General features: G+C 40.4%; 1 long non-coding RNA gene across 2 annotated transcripts in view; it reads right to left on the bottom strand.

Annotated features, from left to right (window-relative positions):
• Positions 1-238: 238 nt before the first annotated feature.
• LOC311526263 overlaps positions 239-21,280 on the bottom strand; it is a 166,232-nt gene continuing 145,190 nt past the window's right edge. For both annotated transcript variants that reach the window (XR_014712980.1, XR_014712981.1), the window contains exons 2-3: positions 7,598-7,705; positions 239-377 (exon numbers count right to left, since the gene is read on the bottom strand). This is a non-coding gene — a long non-coding RNA (uncharacterized lncRNA). The remainder of the gene's footprint in view (positions 378-7,597; positions 7,706-21,280) is intronic.

The following is a 21,280-nucleotide window of genomic DNA, read 5'->3' on the forward strand; positions in this document are numbered from 1 at the left end:
ACTCTCATAACAAGCAGAGCTTTGCTACCAACTCCCACATCCAAGTCCAGTATTGAAAATTTCTAACGGGAACAGGCATACATATGCATGCATGCTGCAAGGCTATTTCAGTTGATGAAAATACAAACAAGGGCACAAGGAGTAAAGGAATTTAGAGAAATATTGCTTTGTACAGAGAATCCATTTGTGTGTCATATATGTGTAATAAATGAAACATATTAAAAGGAACAATGTTCAGTTGTCTCCAAAAGGCATCATTATATTTTGATGAACATTACGGTGATGCAGACTGCAAATTCCATGGAAAGGGTATGTCTGAACTTCTTGGCCTTATTCGTCATTAATATTCCTGTTGGGCATGTCCGTGTAGGATTTCACTGAAAAGAAAAAACTATAGGTATATTAATATATCCTCTTTCAGAATTCTAAATGATATTTACCTAGAGAGAGGAGAGGGTGAATTTAACCACACAAGAAGCATATATTGGTACTTTTTTGTAACTGGTCCAAAAATCCACCACTAAAGCAGAAATAAAACTATGAAGCAGAGCTGCCATCTTGTGACTGAACATTGCAATTAAAGGTTTCAGAGTAGCAGCTGTGTTAGTCTGTATCCATAAAAAGAAAAGGAGTACTCGTGGCACCTTGGAGACTAACAAATTTATAAGAGCATAAGCTTTCGTGAGCTACAGCTCACTTCATCGGATGCATTCAGTGGAAAATACAGTGGGGAGATTTGGTAACACCCATTGTTTCATGTTCTCTGTGTATATAAATCTCCCTACTGTATTTTCCACTGAATGCATCCGATGAAGTGAGCTGTAGCTCACAAAAGCTTATGCTCTTATAAATTTGTTAGTCTCTAAGGTGCCACAAGTGCTCCTTTTCTTATTGCAATTAAAATTGCACTTAGGAAAAAAGGGGTTTGAAAATTAGGAACTCTGTCTCAAATATTTGCATCTTTCACAAAGTATTATTCATGGATCATTTGCTGGTGCCCCCAATTCAGCCAGGTATTTAAGCACAAGTCTAACTTGAAGTATGCAAAAAGTCCGGTTGGTTGGAACTACTCACCTTTAAAATGATGCATGTGCTTAAGTACCTTTCTGAATTATGGCCATGATACCATTTTCTCCTGCTTTAGTTTCACATTAAAAGAGGGGAAAATACATTGAATACTTTCCAAATATTCCTTCTCCATATAAGTAATTTCTGTGAATGAAAGGTGGTTCAGGTGGTTAAGTATAATAGTAAAGCCTCTGTGTTCAATTCTGGCCCACAATACAAAAAGCTGATAACCCCTGTGTGAGCATAGGATTTGTCTATATAGTACTGCTCCTTTTAATCAAGACTCCCATTGACTTATGCATGCACAGGATCAGGCCACACAGGTCTATTAAGATATTATGAACAAAATAATAGACACAATCCTGCACAACCTGTCATCTAAGTAGCATTTAAATTGTATTATTTGCATATCCTCATGAGTAAGGATTTGCAGATCTGAGTTCTAAATCTTTGATAGAAGTACCAGGGTCCAATTTGAAGCTCTGGATGTGGAGCAATCTGTATAGAAATGGTCAATGAATTCCTGAGTGAACACTGAGGAGAAGAGCAAGAAAGGGAAATAAAATAAATCCCCAAAAGATAGCTATGTAACCTGGATTGCAGATTTCTGTTCCTAACATATATGCTGTCCCTAATTTCAGTTGAGATGTGCTTTTCTGACCACAAAGAAAATATTTTGCCCATTGCTCTGTGATACTTCATTTTCCCCAATATAAAGTCTCTCAAAAAGATATCACAGACAGGAAGTATTCACCAATATATAAGAATTTTGCACAAACAATTTAATATTTGTTTAAATTAAAAATAGGTGCTGCAAAATAGATGTTGGGAGTGCGTGTACAATACAGAAGTACTTGAATATACATCAGTTTGGTTTAAATCAGGAAGATGATGTTGGTTGAAAACCAACATTAACACTTTTAAAAGTAGGTCCTATTGGTTCCTTCCAGATTTTAATAATAAAATATCCCAGTTTATAGCTAGATATGTACATTCTGTGTCATTAAACTTGACTTTTCAGAGATAAAAGAAAAACCTAATTAAAATGAAAGCAAAAACGGATCATATTTAGCATTGCCACTTTCCTGGTCTACTTTGTAACTAAATGTCTTGTACTGATAGACTTCCCTGCCTTTCCTCTTGTGACAAAAGCTGAGCCTCACCTGCTTCCTCTGCATGTGATGCAGAACTTACATTCATTTTTGGCTTTTGGCCCAAGGGTAAACGACAGGCAGCATAAGAAAGGTTATACTTCTATCAGTAACCAAGGACTTTTCATATTATAATCTTGCATAAGGTATGAAAATGGGAGGTTATATATGGTACCAGTGGCATAAAGACAGAGAATATAAATTAATAAGATTAAGTAATAACTTTATATGGATGAAGCACGATCATGTCTTTTCTTAAGATTATTTAAGAAAGGCCCTAATTGTACAATGTATAGATGTCATAATGTTCAAGCTAATGACTTAGATCTATTAGCTTGAGATAAGACTCTCATATAATTCTTTAAAAGGCACCTTTATATATAGGCGAGTGTCACTTTAGTGAAATTAACATTTTGAATGTCTTTTATAATACTTTGTTACTGAATGAAAGTGTTAGGTGTCTGAGAATTAACACTAACTGAAATCTGCAATAGCCTCAAAATCTCTGTCTGCTAGTTTTCTGTCAAACCCTGTCTTGAAGGCTGTAACTGGGCTCCACTTCTCTCCTCCACTGGGGCAGAACCTGGCACAATTATTGAGGGGAGGTGGCTTGTGTCTCAGCAACTTTTGGGTGCTGACAGCAGTTTTGTTCCTGGCATAGGCTGAGTAGCCCTGAGAAGATCCCTAAATTGCATTTCCACTGCCATGACCTCTACAAACCTTGAAGCAGATGGAGACTAGTCAGAAACTCCTGCAACCAGCCCCATGTGCCATTGGCATGCATGGTCCCATGTCATCCCAGCACATATGTACCTCTGCAGAGCATACCCTTGTGCCAACAACCCTTGCAAGATGAAGTGTAGAACTAGCATGATAGGGAGGCTCCCTGCAACAAAGGTATTTCCTCACATAATCATCAGTTAATTCATGTCTAAGGTACCCAGACTTCTAGGAACTCCAGACTTTGGGCCAGACCAAGGTTCCATTGAAGTCACTGGTAATACTAATATGCTTTGTAGTGGAGTTGGATCAGACTCTTAATTAAGAAGTCAACTTACATAAATAATTGACTAACATAGCAGCAAATACCATAAACTTTATATTTTAGTTAGTACATTGAATAGATGCTTCTTTAATGTTGGATTTTAAATAGTATGATCTTTAAGTATGGGTTATTTTTTATCAAATAGTTAATAGCTAATATGATAATTGGGGATTTTTAATCCAACTTAAACATCCATATATGTCCTTGAAGATTTACATATTCAAAGTAATGCAATTATAATTTTAGTGCTTGTGTATTTTTTAAAAAAAAAAGGAGGACTTGTGGCACCTTAGAGACTAACCAATTTATTAGAGCATAAGCTTTCGTGAGCTACAGCTCACTTCCTCAGATGCATATCGTGGAAACTGCAGCAGGCTTTATATATACACAGAGAATATGAAACAATACCTATTCCCACCCCACTGTCCTGCTGGTAATAGCTTATCTAAAGTGATTTCCAGCACAAATCCAGGTTTTCTCACCCTCCACCCCCCCACACAAATTCACTCTCCTGCTGGTGATAGCCCATCCAAAGTGACAACTCTTTACACAATGTGCATGACAATCAAGCTGGGCTATTTCCTGCATAAATCCAGGTTCTCACATCCCCCCACCCCCATACACACACAAACTCACTCTCCTGCTGGTAATAGCTCATCCAAACTGACCACTCTTCAAGTTAAAATCCAAGTTAAACCAGAACATCTGGGGGGGGGGGGTAGGAAAAAACAAGAGGAAACAGGCTACCTTGCATAATGACTTAGCCACTCCAAGTCTCTATTTAAGCCTAAATTAATAGTATCCAATTTGCAAATGAATTCCAATTCAGCAGTTTCTCGCTGGAGTCTGGATTTGAAGTTTTTTTGTTTTAAGATAGCGACAAAAAGGCTGACAAAGGAGGTGCTGTTGTCGTCATGAATAGGTCGGAATATGAACAAGAGGTTGCTTGGCAGCTCTCCAACACGAGTTTCTACAAGCCATTACCCTCTGATCCCACTGAGAGTTACCAAAAGCAACTACAGCATTTGCTCAAGAAACTTCCTGAAAAAGCACAAGATCAAATCCGCACAGACACACCCCTGGAACCCCGACCTGGGATATTCTATCTACTACCCAAGATCCATAAACCTGGAAATCCTGGGCGCCCCATCATCTCAGGCATTGGCACCCTGACAGCAGGATTGTCTGGCTATGTAGACTCCCTCCTCAGGCCCTACGCTACCAGCACTCCCAGCTACCTTCGAGACACCACTGACTTCCTGAGGAAACTACAATCCATCGGTGATCTTCCTGATAACACCATCCTGGCCACTATGGATGTAGAAGCCCTCTACACCAACATTCCACACAAAGATGGACTACAAGCCGTCAAGAACACTATCCCCGATAATGTCACGGCTAACCTGGTGGCTGAACTTTGTGACTTTGTCCTTACCCATAACTACTTCACATTTGGGGACAATGTATACCTTCAGATCAGCGGCACTGCTATGGGTACCCGCATGGCCCCACAGTATGCCAACATTTTTATGGCTGATTTAGAACAACGCTTCCTCAGCTCTCGTCCCCTAAAGCCCCTACTCTACTTGCGCTATATTGATGACATCTTCATCATCTGGACCCATGGAAAAGAAGCCCTTGAGGAATTCCACCATGATTTCAACAATTTCCATCCCACCACCAACCTCAGCCTGGTCCAGTCCACACAAGAGATCCACTTCCTGGACACTACAGTGCTAATAAACAATGGTCACATAAACACCACCCTATACCGGAAACCTACTGACCGCTATTCCTACCTGCATGCCTCCAGCTTTCACCCTGACCACACCACACGATCCATCGTCTACAGCCAAGCTCTGCGATACAACCGCATTTGCTCCAACCCCTCAGACAGAGACAAACACCTACAAGATCTCTGTCAAGCTTTCTTACAACTACAATACCCACCTGCAGAAGTAAAGAAACAGATTGATAGAGCCAGAAGAGTTCCCAGAAGTTACCTACTACAGGACAGGCCTAACAAAGAAAATAACAGAACGCCACTAGCCGTCACCTTCAGCCCCCAACTAAAACCCCTCCAACGCATTATTAAGGATCTACAACCTATCCTAAAGGATGACCCAACACTCTCACAAATCTTGGGAGACAGGCCAGTCCTTGCCTACAGACAGCCCCGCAACCTGAAGCAAATACTCACCAACAACCACATACCACACAACAGAACCACTAACCCAGGAACTTATCCTTGCAACAAAGCCCGTTGCCAACTGTGCCCACATATCTATTCAGGGGACACCATCACAGGGCCTAATAACATCAGCCACACTATCAGAGGCTCGTTCACCTGCACATCCACCAATGTGATATATGCCATCATGTGCCAGCAATGCCCCTCTGCCATGTACATTGGTCAAACTGGACAGTCTCTACGTAAAAGAATAAATGGACACAAATCAGATGTCAAGAATTGTAACATTCATAAACCAGTCGGAGAACACTTCAATCTCTCTGGTCACGCGATCACAGACATGAAGGTCGCTATCTTAAAACAAAAAAACTTCAAATCCAGACTCCAGCGAGAAACTGCTGAATTGGAATTCATTTGCAAATTGGATACTATTAATTTAGGCTTAAATAGAGACTTGGAGTGGCTAAGTCATTATGCAAGGTAGCCTGTTTCCTCTTGTTTTTTCCTACCCCCCCCCCCAGATGTTCTGGTTTAACTTGGATTTTAACTTGAAGAGTGGTCAGTTTGGATGAGCTATTACCAGCAGGAGAGTGAGTTTGTGTGTGTATGGGGGTGGGGGGATGTGAGAACCTGGATTTATGCAGGAAATAGCCCAGCTTGATTGTCATGCACATTGTGTAAAGAGTTGTCACTTTGGATGGGCTATCACCAGCAGGAGAGTGAATTTGTGTGGGGGGGTGGAGGGTGAGAAAACCTGGATTTGTGCTGGAAATCACTTTAGATAAGCTATTACCAGCAGGACAGTGGGGTGGGAATAGGTATTGTTTCATATTCTCTGTGTATATATAAAGCCTGCTGCAGTTTCCACGATATGCATCTGAGGAAGTGAGCTGTAGCTCACGAAAGCTTATGCTCTAATAAATTGGTTAGTCTCTAAGGTGCCACAAGTCCTCCTTTTCTTTTTGCGAATACAGACTAACACGGCTGCTACTCTGAAACCTGTGTATTTTTAAGTTAATCACATGGCATGCAAATATATCCTTGCATGTATTTAAAGAGACATTCTTAAGCAGTTTGTGTGTCAAAATGTAACTTACCTAAAGCCTTGTGTACACAGCCCTGCAGTGCAGACTATGGGGGCATAAGTTGCGGTGGGGACTAAAGTGTTGTGCTGTAACTGCCTTACGTAGGCCCAGAGTGTGCAAACTAAAGGGTATCCAGTTTGTGTTAACATAGTCCTGTTTCAACCAGTATGTTAACATAATGTTCAAACTTACATATATAAACTGTTTTTTCCCCCAAGGAAGTATGCTGTGTGCACACATTCACATATTTATACAGGCAAACAGATAATTAATGTTTTGTATATTTATAAATAATTTTATGTATAATTATATAACCAGTTTAAAAAAAAACATGTTAAAAACATTAAGGTTACAAAATCAAGAACTCAAAAGTTAAGAAATGCCAGAATTAAGGTTGCTTGTTGCAACCTAAATTCACCTCCCTCCCCTTACACTTATGATACGGTCTTTATTTACATCTTCAGATACTACTTTTTCCACTGGGCCTTGCCTCATTCAGCGTACAAAATGGGCAGTGATCATTTGTTTGGCTATGTCTACACTACCACGGTAAGTCAACCTACGCTACACAACTCCAGCTACGTGAATAACATAGCTTTAGTCGATATACCTTAGGTCGAGTTACCGCGGGGTGTCGATGGGAGAAAATCTCCTGTTGACTTAACCTTACTCTTCTCATCAGGGGTAGAGTACAGGGGTTGACTGGAGAGCAATCTGCAGTCGATTTGGTGGGGTCTTTATTAGACCCACTAAATCGACTGCTGGAGGATTGATCTCAGAGTGTTGATACCGGCTGTAGTATAGACCTGCCCTTTGTCTGCTCTTTGTGTGGCTCTATTCCTTATTTATGGCACATTATTCAAACCCTTCAAAATTGTTAATTTCCTCCTGGTTTTTCTATGGCACTCTTCACTATCATGTCTGAGTGCTTCACAAACATTAATGAACTTATCTTCATAATGCGCCTGTAATATAGATGGGGAATGGAGTCAGAGAGATCAAGATCCAAAGTAGCCGCTAAATTTGGGTGCCCAATTTGATTTTTCAGAGTACTTACCACTATATAACACTTTCAATGTTCAAAGCATAGCTCCCATTGACTTCAGTTGCATTGTGAACTCTCAGCACTTCTGCATATCAGATCACAGGGTCTCAAGTCAGGCACCTAGAAAAACATAAGTAGTGACTGCCTGTGGAAAGCTTGGTTTAAGAGATTTGCTTAGCATCACATAGAAACTCTCTGGCAGAAGTAGGGGTAGAATCCAGATCCCCAGGGTAGCATTCAACTGCCTTAACCAAGAGACCCTACTTGGCAAATTTGGCAGGAAACACAACGCTGTTTTCAATTTTCTAAAGGCAATTTTTGTATAATAGTTCTAAAAATACATTAAAACTTTTTTGAAAGCACTCGACAGCATTGCTCTAAACCTGTCAGGCCAGATCCTTGAAGTCAATGGAACGACACAGATTTTCACTAGCTGAGGATCTGGGATGTAATGAGTAAATCTCATACTTGATTGACAATTAATAGATACCTGCCATCTTACATCTAAAGTTTGTGATTAAGTGAGAAATGTCAAAGATTTGACAGGGGTGTTGGGAACTGTATAACACCCTTTGGATGTGATGAGTGTTGCATGGCTAAACCGTGTGCAATGCTTTGAAAATTAGGGGGTTGGAGCATCACTGCAGTACTTTCAGAAAGTACATTTTGTGAATCATTAGATAAAATCTGAACTGAAGTAATGCACTGCAACAAGTTATAGTCAAATAATCCCAGCCTTCTAAGCGCATTGATCTTTCTAATTCTTATCCTCAATGATTAGGTGACATCTGACAAGTAGATGCACTGAATTACTGCTGTAGAGAATTATTTCAGTGAGTGACGCAACCTTTCATATAAAACTGTGTAAGATGTAATTTGAAGCTGGCCCTTTGAAACGTTGAGTAGTAGTGTTAGCTGAACAGTGTGGGTCAAATAGATTAAACTGCACCTGTGTACTAGACAATTAGCCATTAAAATACTCCATCAAATTGTTTAGAAATCCTTTATATTTCTTCATAGACATTTCAAAAAGGGTTTGATATGCCCAGGATGTGTTCTTACTTTCCTTGCTTATGCAGAAATGGAACTGAAAGCCAACTCAATTATTGTAGGTTATAGGTTCTCTCCTTCAATTTTGTCAACAAGTGATGATAGTCATGTCATTTCCAAGAATCTGGGCTTTTATCTTGGCATGTCTGTGACTATCTGGAAGTTCATCATTTTCAATTTCGTAACGTCTGACAGCCATAAGTAATATCACTTTCCCACCTCAAGTGTTAGGAGTTTTAGATAGCTGAAAATACTACTGTATATTTACTGTGTAAAGGTATATAAATATCCAATAGTATTGATACATGTCCTCATTGTCAGAGAAGCTAGCACATACAGCTCCCGTTAAAATAAAAGCACAACTATTTTTACTATACCGCCCAACACTACAGAGATGCACTCCCAAAGCACCTTCAACAAGAACTCAGTTCTTGAATCCTACCGCAGCTTTAACCAGTATCATTATACCAGCACATACCTGAATTAACATTTGATATCATTTCTGCCCACACACACTTTGGATCAATATCCAGTTTGAATACAACTCCTGACTCTTTGAATTTTGTCCAATACTAATAATAAAATGTGGAGTATAAATCAATGTATTTGGGCCACTAAAAATGAAGTATATTATAAGTGCTTTACTATTTTATATCTCAGAAACCTGATTTTAAGAAGTGCTGAGTGTATGTGTAGGAGTGGGTGAGGAAACCATTAACCCTAGAAAACATAGGGGAAGGGGAAAATCTGGATCTGGCCATCCCTTCAAAGAGATAGTAGGCTGATGCCATTCCTCTGAGATACACAACAGGGGTGTAAATTCCTGTGTAACCCCCTTTTAGGGCACAGTTTTGGTATGTGGGGTCTGTGGAGGACAGGACCTATTTGACATTTGCATTCCTGGGTTTGGATCCAGTTGCCCACAAAAGCCAGAAATTAAGTCCAGATCTCCACATCCCTGGAAGCTCATAAATGTTTGGATCCTGACTTTCAGTTCAGCACTCTCTCTCTTGGAATGAGCTGCTAGCTGCTCCTGCACTCAGAGGCTATGGTTAGAATGAAATTACAGGTTCAGGTCTGACCAAGATATATGTGTGACTGTAATTGTGAACTGACCCAATTCAGTCCTCAAATGAGCTTTACTCCAAGTTTCATGAGGAATATAAGGATTCACCATGGCTAAATGTCTGAGCAGTGCACCATGCAAGCATTCTGTCCTGAGATGAAGTAAGGATTCTTGTTTTGCTATTGGCCCTGAATATTGAACTTTGGGCACATAAAATAAGAGGCAATGTTTTTAAATTTTAGGATGCAAAGAATGACAAGAGCTACCCCATCACCCATCCTTTTATTTTTAAGGTCAGTTCCAGTGTAAGATTAAGTATAGTTATAGCTTCTGGCTACTTTGATGCAGGCTCTTTGTTAGCCATATGTTATATCAGCACATCTTTCTGATGCTTTCAGTATTCACACTTTCTGAAAAGTCACTTAGCGTGCAAGACAAAGTTACTTTTAAAACATGAACACCTTTGTCCAGTGAGTCAAGATTTTCATAAGGTGAATGCCCAAATATTTTGCATTCAGTAGTATGTACTTTTCTCACAGCTGACAGTGAATATCTCCCAAAATTAACACAAACAGTGCAAAAAATACTGCTTTTCAGGTACTAGTGACATAGTTATTTTTTGCAAAGAGAGAGACAGATCCCTTCTTAATGTACCCATCTTGTCCCAAATTGTCTTCTTTTCCTGATGGGAAAATTCTGCCATATAGTACCTTAAGTTTGGGTAACAAGTCTGAGACCACTGGCTACATGCTGCTCAACCCAAAGACACACAGCTTCAGACAGCTAGAAAGTACATACCATTGAATTTTGAGAAAATTACTAAGTGAATTATGATTTTTGGAAAGTTAAAAGATATTAATTTGAAGTTCACAAAATGTTCAAACATGTATATGTGAAACCTCAGAGCTACTTGCTGATGCTACAGATAACATAGAACAGATATTACAGTTGGAACTTTTGGCACAAAATGGGAAAAGTCCTTCATCATGCAGAAATTTAATAAGCAAAATTTACTAGAAATAGCCGCATGTGAATTTTGTACTTTATGTGTTTTATGACTTTTGCAGCTGCTGCACTGAAGCTGTTCAGCTGAGCACAGGCTTAATAAAAAATGTAATGGCAAAATTGATCAGTATATTCATTTTTATTCAAATAGGTCTAAAAGCTCAGCCAATTCCACACTGTATGCATAAAAGTAGAGTGTAAACTAACAGGTTGTGAGGAAGAAACTTCTCCACTAATATAGATGGATGTGATTTGAATGCCCCCACTGTCTATAAGAGACAGTCACTATCAATCTATACTTAACAGTAGGTCAGTACCTAGTCTCCAACATCAGCATGCATTTTCAAAACTTGTAGGGGTGTAATATGGAGAGCTGAAGCTCATGGAAGTTTGTTACTGAGTTGAGAAAAAGGTAAAAAGCAAGAGCATAACTGACTATATATACCCCATCAGGATTTGTCCCTCTTTTGTAATTTTACTTTTTCAAATTTTGTTGAATGCTGTTCATATAAAAGTCATACCCCTCCCAGACATTGACTCTGTTTTAAGCTTGAATGTTTTTATTTCTCAACAGAAATAAATATAATTTATTTTCAGAAGACAGAGAATAAAAGCATTAGCTAAGGTCTGTCTTACAGTGAATAAATGCTTTGCAAACATTTTCACAGAGATTTACCATGCACCCCAATCCTGACCTGCTTGCTAATCCAGTCTGGTGTCTATTGAATAGAGTTAATCAGTCATTATGCATTGTGTACATTGCTTGTGACATATAAACCAACACTCATTCAGGATTATTATGACACCATGTGTGTGTCCTAAATAGAGCTGGGTGACATTTTTCAGGTGAAAGCTTTTTCAATGAAAAATGCAGATTCAGGGACATCAAAATATTTCACAAATTCATGTTGTTTTTGCCAGACTGTTTTGATCAGAAAAAAATCCAAGAAACCCAATCAAAAGCATTTTCTTTTGACATTTTTGAAATAAAGTTTTGGGTTTTAGTTTGGAAATTATGTCAAAAATTTTTATTTTAAATGTTTTTTAAAAGCAAAAAACATTCAATCAAAATGAACCTTTTTTTGACCCAAAATGCATTTTTCTCAACTTTTCAACTGAAAATTATGGAAAAAGTTGTTTTAAGTTCAACCCCAAACAATTATATATATATATATATATATATATATATACACATACACACATATATATATTCTGAATTGCCAGTGAACAAAAAAAATCTGTTATTCACCCCCACCCTAGTCCCAATCAACATGGGCCTGATTCATCATTGTGTGGCAACAATATAGACTCAGACTTTAAGACCAAAAGGGACCATTTTACTCAGGTGTGCTGGAACAATTCGAACAGTGGGGGTGCTGAGAGCCATTGAACCAAACTGTAAACTCTGCCAGGGAGTGTGGCAGCACTCCCAGCACCTATGATTGTGATCATCTAGTTTCACCCCCACCAGAGAACTTCAATCACCCCCTTCCGTAATAGACCCCCGAGTTACTGATGTCCTCAAATAATGATTTAAAGACTTGAAGGTACAGAAAATCTACCATTTATTCTAGTTTAAATCAGCAAGTAACCCATAACACGTGTTGGAGAGGAAGGTGAAAACTCTCCAGCGTCTCTGCCAATCTGATTGGAGAAAAATTTCTTTGAATATGGCAAGCAGTTAGACCCTGAGCATGTTGGCAAAACCCACCAGCTAGACACCTGGGAAAGATTTCTCTGTAGTAACTCAGAGCCTTCCCCATTTAGTGTCCCATCTCTGACCATTGGTGATATTTACTACTAGCTGTTGCAGGTGGGCCACATACCATCCCATACATAAACTTATCAAGCTTAGTTTTCAAGCCAATTAGATTCAACCCTCCCCTGCTTTCCCACTGGATGGCTGTTCCAGAACTTCACGCCTCTGATGGTTAGAAAACTTCATCGGATTTCAAGTCTAAACTTCTTGATAGCCAATTTAGATCTTTGTGCTTGTGTCAACATTGGTGCCTGAATTAAATAATTCCTTTCCCTCCCTAAGTCTACCTCATCATTAATATACAATGCTACTGCACCATCTTACCTTTATTTGTCTTGCCTGAACAGCACATACCCTTCAATACCTGTACTGAGAAGAACTCCACCAAATGGAATCAGACACAATTCCACTGATTCCAGTGGAGTTTCACTGGTGGAAACTCTGATACTTCAACAGAGAATCGGCCCTCTTCTGCAAAACTGAAAGATTTATGCAAAAAGGATATGCTCCAGAGCACACTGAAGAAAGATTACTATTGATTGCAATAGGTTTGGATCAACAGCTTAGACATTGTGCTGTCAAGCCCCTCTGAACAGCTTAATCAATTTACCAGTACCGCCATAAGCAACTTCAAATAATTTTGCAAACCCCAAACAACTAAATTAAGAGTCTAAAATGGTAAACTCCAACAAGGACATTGCATAAATACTGAATCAACATATCTTATTAAAAATCTTGAGTATATTGTCAAAGCCTTTGTACGCATGGCGGTGACAGACCTAGGCTCCTGTTAGCCATGCTTAATTAATATGAGAAGTGTAGACCACATTTATTTACCCTAATCAGTCCGTTAGCTGAGCTTTGGAATAAAGATACACTTGAATTGCTGCAGAAAGTGTCAGAATGTTTCATAATGGGCAAACGAACAGTTAGTATCTTTCAAAATGCCAGTGCTCTGTGATCCTGTAGTTGCCACTTCTACCAGCAGCCGGTTCATGAGCCATGGGCCTGAGAGAGATTGTAACCGGGCACAGACTCACCAGCAGCAGCTCCTGCTCGTCCTCTCCGGGAATTAACGTCCCAGCCTCCAGAGCTCCCTCTTCAGGCCAGTGTCTCCCCTTAATGCTGGCTCCTGTGTCCCTCCCAGGACCCTGGTGCCCTTTTCACTGGGTGCTGCCCTCTAGCAGTACCCCACAGTTCTGGGTCTCCCCCTCCCAGGGGAACCCCCACCCCCTATCCCTACCTCACCTCAGTCATAGGTTCCTGCCAGTCACCAGCTAGCCCCCACACCCTGGGGCAGACTGAAGTGTGAGCCACTTATCACAGGCAAGTTTGGGTTTGGACCTGCTGCCTCTGCCTACCCGTGGCTGCCCCTGCAACCCCCGTACCTAATGGGGCTTTCCTAGGCCGGAGCTCCCAGGTTCCCTTGGCCTTTCCCCAGCCCTGCTCCAAACTAGGTGCCCTGCTTGCCACCTTGCAGCCAGGCCCTTCTCCCTCTAGAGGCAGAGGGAGACTCTCCCTGGGCTTCTGCCTCACAACTTTTTATAAAGCCAGCTGGGACCTGATTGGGGCCTGGCCCCCAGCTGAGGCTGCTTCCCCAGTCAGCCCTGCTGCCTTCCTTCTACAACAGCCCTCTCTCAGGGCTATTCTAAACCCCTCTGGGCTTGAGCGGGTGTCCACCCCGCTACAGAGATCATTACTGCTCATTTTTACAAGAATTCATTACGTATCTCAAAAATGAACAACAAAAATGAACTGCCAGAGGGCAGCACCCAGTGAAAAGGGCACCAGGGTCCTGGGAGGGACACGGGAGCCAGCAGCAAGGCGAGATCAAGGAAGTTGTCTTTAATACTCTTTTTAAATTACCTGAATTTCATCAGTTTTATATAGCAGGAATTTATCAGTTCCAGAAGATCAGGGTATATTGTAGAATAGACATGAATTATGTAGTTAACATAGAAATCAGGAGCTTTAATATCCCCTTACTCTGGCCCAAATAAGAAGCAACTCCACTGAAGACATTAGAGTCACACCCAATATACCTGCTGTAAGTGAAAGGAGAATTAGGTCAAGCCAAAAGGTCAGGCATGCCTTACTTTGCAAATGCATTTGTGTGTGTTATATTGAACTTGTGTAAAAATTACAAGCTGTCACTTTAAAACCTAAGGGATTTCCTGATCCTGGGGTGGAGGGGTTTGGAAAGAAGCATGTGATCTGGGTCATCTGCAAAGAGCCCACCTAGACCAAGGTGAGATGAGTTGTGCCCCATGCCTCAGGGACTAGCCTGGTTTTTCTCTCTCTCTCTCTTTTTAGTTCTTGTGTAATAAGGTTCTGGATTTTAAGAAATAAACTAGTATTTTGTTGCACCTGGCAGCAAGAATATTTGATGCTTTTATCTAACTTATGTATGCCAGGAACATAAGGGTATGCAAAGCCTGTTACTGATATAACCACAAATAGTCATTAGTACCATAGATCTCTGGACACACTCACCTAGCACGGCACACACTAGACCTGATGTTCAGCCTCGGGGCAGATGAATACTTAGCAAATAGGAAGGTCCAAGAATGATCTTGGCATAGGTTGTCGTGGTCAAAGGATGAGATGAAAGACAGGAATAATGGTAGGGAAATAAAATAAAATAATAAGCAAACGTGAATTAAAGAGAACAAGGTTTTTTATCTGTTTGGAAGAGGGTTGTTTTGTTGTTTGAGAAACCTATTGTTAAGCTTGTATTTTGGCACCTAGATGTTACAGTGCTGAGCACTTTAGAAGTTCAGCAGGCAGAACAGATGAGTGTAATATATTCAGTACAAACACTGCATTTTTTCAAGGGTGTTATTGATAAAGGATTCAAGTAGTAACTTCCTTCTTTACACAATAACTAGCTTTTATGAGTGCAATACCTGTTCCTATGAAGGAGCTTGCAGAAGTCACTCAGAGATCCCTGCTGTGTTGGTATTACTCAATTTTAAATGGAATGATTCACCAAATTACTGTACAGGAGAAATTCAAGGTATTTACTGATGGTGGATGTGTGTTATTGGGAATAATAAAACATTACTTAGAAGATAGCTTCAAGAAATACAGTGGTGGCCATTAAATGTTAGCATCTTTCAATAGTGAATACACTGTGACATCTCCGATGAAACAATGAACCTGCTAGCCAGTGATACACACAAACTCTCTTGTTTCAGAGTAACAGCCGTGTTTGTCTGTATTCGCAAAAAGAAAAGGAGTACTTGTGGCACCTTAGAGACTAACCAATTTATTTGAGCATGAGCTTTCGTGAGCTACAGCTCACTTCATCGGATGCATGCCGTGGAAACTGCAGCAGACTTTATATACACACAGAGATCATAAAACAATACCTCCTCCCACCCCACTGTCCTGCTGGTAATAACTTATCTAAAGTGATCATCAAGTTGGGCCATTTCCAGCACAAATCCAGGTTTTCTCACCCTCCATGCCCCCACACACAAACTCACTCTCCTGCTGGTAATAGCCCATCCAAACTGACCACTCTCCAAGTTTAACCAGAACGTCTGGGGGCGGGGGGGGGGTAGGAAAAAACAAAGGGAAATAGGCTACCTTGCATAATGACTTAGCCACTCCCAGTCTCTATTTAAGCCTAAATTAATAGTATCCAATTTGCAAATGAATTCCAATTCAGCAGTTTCTCGCTGGAGTCTGGATTTGAAGTTTTTTTGTTTTAAGATAGCGACCTTCATGTCTGTGATTGCGTGACCAGAGAGTTTGAAGTGTTCTCCGACTGGTTTATGAATGTTATAATTCTTGACATCTGATTTGTGTCCATTTATTCTTTTACGTAGAGACTGTCCAGTTTGACCAATGTAAATGGCAGAGGGGCATTGCTGACACATGATGGCATATATCACATTGGTGGATGTGCAGGTGAACGAGCCTCTGATAGTGTGGCTGATGTTATTAGGCCCTGTGATGGTGTCCCCTGTATAGATATGTGGGCACGGTTGGCAACGGGCTTTGTTTCAAGGATAAGTTCCTGGGTTAGTGGTTCTGTTGTGTGGTATGTGGTTGTTGGTGAGTATTTGCTTCAGGTTGCGGGGCTGTCTGTAGGCAAGGACTGGCCTGTCTCCCAAGATTTGTGAGAGTGTTGGGTCATCCTTTAGGATAGGTTGTAGATCCTTAATAATGCATTGGAGGGGTTTTAGTTGGGGGCTGAAGGTGACAGCTAGTGGCGTTCTGTTATTTTCTTTGTTAGGCCTGTCCTGTAGTAGGTAACTTCTGGGAAATCTCAGGAATATTTTGTCTGTTTGTTTGAATGCTATATTTTACTATTTTCCCTGCCTGTCATTGTTGGCAAGGATTTTGCTTAAAGTAGAGATACAACAAGACCATGTCTAGTGCCCCTTTGATGACATAAAAACTCAGTTTTAATTAAAATATATAATGTACAGAACACTCTGATAGGAAAATATGCAATTCTGAACAATTTTGGCATAGTAACGTATTGATTTTTAAATGGGTCTGGATACACAAATTAATAAACACGATGCAACATTAAATATATCTATAGAGACACCCCCAGAATCAGCTCTAAAGTATAGGCAGAGATAAACTTAACCATCATCCCATCAGGCAAAAATAGTTGGTTTTGTACACACTGCCTTAAAGATCAACACAAAGGATTAGCCTGGTCAGACAAATAGCAAAAAAAGACCCAAGTGCAAATGGGCTTCTGCTGACTTGGAAGTGTAGACAAGGGCCCTTCCTTTCCTCCTTGGAATCATAGTCCAGAACACTTGCAAAGTAACCCAAGAGATAACATCAAATGCTCCTCTGCCAGCCCATGGGCATTCATATCTATGGACTACAAGCAAAGGAACAACACCTGAGCTATCATAATTATGCATCAGAAAAGAGATGGTGTCTCAGGTAGCTAGCTTTGAACATCGGTACAGCTTTGAACATTGGTATGAACACTATGAATTGCATACAAACAAATAGGGAGCCATGCATTTGTGAAGCACTAGTAATGTGTTCCTAGATTAATACCACAATCTGCACTAGCTGTAGTTTCTGACTTGTCTTCAAGGGTATTCACCTCACAGTGTCTCACAATAATTCAACGTGGAGTCTCAGAAAAATAGGTAACAGAGGCAATGCCCACATCAGAAAGAAATGGTTGCAGGGGTCCAAGTGCATATTAAAACAAGTACTTTGGGCAGAAAAGTTACATAAGAATAGGAACAATTAATGACCTAGAAATACCTTGTGTTAGCATATTGCAATGTAGGACAGCTCTTCTACATTACAGTGAGAGTGTGGAACAAGTGTCATATGTTTTTTTGTATAGATGCGGTTGTTGCTAACTGATACTATAAATTAGAAGTATGAAACCTCATTAGCACATTATTAGTACTATATAATATTGCTGCGATAGTAGCATCCTGAGGCCCCAAACTGGGTCAGAGCCCCATTGTGAGTGCCTATACAAACACATATGAAGTTTAAAATAGAAGAACGTGCAGCACATGACAACTGCAAGATTATTCTGGTTTCACTGGCTTGCTGGGCAAATTGCGTTGCTGATTAGAAACCCTTCACTAAGAAAAACTATTGTCCAGCTAAGCCATGAGGAGGACAGGAGACACTGGATGTGGTTTAATTAGGCTGCAACTCTATTCCTATGTGAAGTACATAGCAGATAAAATTGTACAGTGCAGGTAATTCCATAATTATTTACATATATACAAAGGGCAGCTTTGTAAAAGAAGGCTTTTCCTACACCAGCATGGACATAATCTCCCCTTTCTTCCAGTCACCTTGGAGGGACGAGGAACGGGTCAGCATCCCCATGCTGCCACAGCAAGTCACACACTCTGGCTTTCTAGCGCTTAAAGGGGTACACACCTTTTCTGACAAACCAGACAATGGTCCTGGCATAAAAATAAAGGGAAGGGTAACCACCTTTCTGTATACAGTGCTATAAAATCCCTCCTGGCCAGAGGCAAAACCCTTTCACCTGTAAAGGGTTAAGAAGCTAAGATAACCTCGCTGGCACCTGACACAAAATGACCAATGAGGAGACAAGATACTTTCAAAGCTGGAGAGGGGGGGGACAAAGGATCTGTGTGATGCTTTGGCCCGGAACAGATCAGGAATGCAGTCTCAGAAACTCTGTTAAGTTAGTAACTAATCTAGCTAGAAATGCGTTAGATTTCCTTTTGTTTAATGGCTGGTAAAATAGCTGTGCTGAATGGAATGTATATTCCTGTTTTTGTGTCTTTTTGTAACTTAAGATTTTGCCTAGAGGGATTCTCTATGTTTTGAATCTGATTACCCTGTAAGGTATTGACCATCCTGATTTTACAGAGGTGATTCTTTTATCTTTTCTTTCATTAAAATTCTTCTTTTAAGAACCTGATTGCTTTTTCATTGTTCTTAAGATCCAAGGGTTTGGGTCTGTGTTCACCTATGCAAATTGGTGAGGATTTTTATCAAGCCTTCCCCAGGAAAGGGGGTGTAGGGCTTGGGGGAGGGGGATATTTTGTGGGGAGAAGTCTCCAAGAGGGCTCTTTCCCTCTTCTTTGTTTAACACGCTAGGTGGTGGCAGCATAGGGTTCAATGACAAGGCAAAGTTTGTACCTTGGGGAAGTTTTTAACCTAAGCTGTTAAGAATAAGCTTTAATAATAAGGTCTTTCATGCAGGTCCCCACATCTGTACCCTAGAGTTCAGAGTGGGGAAGGAACCTTGACAGGTTCCCCACCACTAAATGTGCTGTGAGGTCATTGTTCCTTCCTTGGACATGTAGTACTGAGCACCTGTAGGGTAATCATAGAGAACATATTAACTATGTATAGAACTGCAAAGCTTCCCCTGTTTTCAAAGAGCCAGTCCCGTTGATTCCAAAGTCTGAGATTTTTCACTGTATACAATTGAATCCTCAACAGCGTATGTGACAAATCAATAAGAGATCTTTCAATTTCTCTTGCATTTCTGCACAGTCCTTTTCATAGATATGATATTGTGAAGGTCATCTCTAAAACAGGCCCAGTGCTTTATTACACACACACTCTCTTTTCCTGCTTATAGTGAAATGACAGGGTTTTTGCTTCTTTAGTTTCATTGTCTTTTTTGCTCAGAAAATTACATTTCATGAAGCTCATTCTTATAGATTGAACATTTTGTGCTAAAACAAATTGTTATAGCATTTCTGGTGGTGTCAATAAATTAGAACTAGATGTTCAAGCCAATTTTGAACTGACACAAATCAGATTTCCTGAGTGAATTTTTCCAAAAATATAACTTTATTGAACAAGTACTATATTTTGCACCTGTCAGAAAATGCTTATTGCTTTATTTCATTAGCATATGCTGTCAGCCTTTAATTCAAATTACTTAGGGGTGGGTAAAGAAGGGAGGGAGATTTCACCAAACAAAATACAAGCTAATTTTTCATCATACAAAATACCACCTAGCTTTAGACAATGTAAAACTGCACCTTCAGCTGAGGATAATGTTAGCCACTCATGCAATAACATTTTCCATCTGGAATGGTAAATTCCAGTTGCTGGATAATGTGCAAACTTGAAATAGGACTGGTCTTATGGGCCCCAATTTCTGATGATCTGACTGTTTATAATTGAAAGTTTCTGGTACAAATCAGATAATTATGCAATTTTTATTTTAAGCTGAGAGTAGGGTGGTTTTTTTTTTAAGGTTGACACGTGGTTCTAAAAGCATTTGAATGCTAAATAACTTTTAATACTATGTTTAAAAACAGTCTATATATGCTTATTTCTATTTTGATTAAGTTTTAAACTAAGCTGAAAAACATATTCATGATCACACATTTGTATACACTATTTACCAATGAGATTTGTACATTTTAAATGGGTGAAATAATGAAATCACTTTTTAAGCACTTAGGATTAATTGTCTCCTCTCAGTACCAATGTATAACTCCCATTAACGTCTATGGGAGTTATATATGCATAAGTAGGTCCTACCAAATTACGGCCATGAAAAACAGATCACGGACCGTGAAATCTGGTCTCCCCCCGTGAAATTTGGTCTTTCATGTTTTTACCCTATACTATACAGATTTCATGGGGGGAGGCCAACGTTTCTCAAATTGGGGGTCCTGACCCAAAAGGGAGTTGCAGGGGGGGTCACAAGGTTATTTTAGGGGGGGGTCTCAATATTGCCAACCTTACTTCTGAACTGCCTTTGGAGCTGGGTGGCCGGAAAGCGATGGCTATTGGCCAGGAACCCAGCTCTGAAGGCAGCGCCCCGCCAGGAGCGGCACAGAAAGGTGGCAATACCATGCCATGCCATCCTTACTTGTGCACGGCTGCCTTCAAAGACGGGTGGCCGGAGAGTGGAAGCTGCTGACTCAGGGCCCAACTCTGCAGGCAGCAGCACAGAAGTAAGCGTGGCAATACCACACCATGTCATCCTTACTGCTGCTGGCAGCAGCTCTGCCTTCAGAGCTGGGTTCATGGTCAGCAGCTGGCACTTTCCCACTGCCCAGCTCTGAAGGCAATGCCATCACCAGTAGCAGCGCAGAAGTACGGACAGCAGTGCAATAACCTTGTGACCCCGCCCCCCAACTCCTGTTTGGGCAGGACCCCTACAATTACAACACCATGAAATTTCAGATGTAAATAGCTGAAATCATGAAATTTATTATTTTTAAAATCCTATGACCCCCGTGAAATTGACCGAAATGGATTGTGAATTTGGTAGGGCCCTATGCATAAGGGAATACTATACCCCTTAAGTGCTTAAGAGTGGTACTTCTGGGAAGGACATACCAGCGTCAGCCAG

The sequence above is a fragment of the Lepidochelys olivacea genome, assembly GCF_965140295.1.
Source record: "Lepidochelys olivacea isolate rLepOli2 genome assembly, chromosome: 9".
Classification (NCBI taxonomy): Eukaryota; Metazoa; Chordata; order Testudines; family Cheloniidae; genus Lepidochelys; species Lepidochelys olivacea.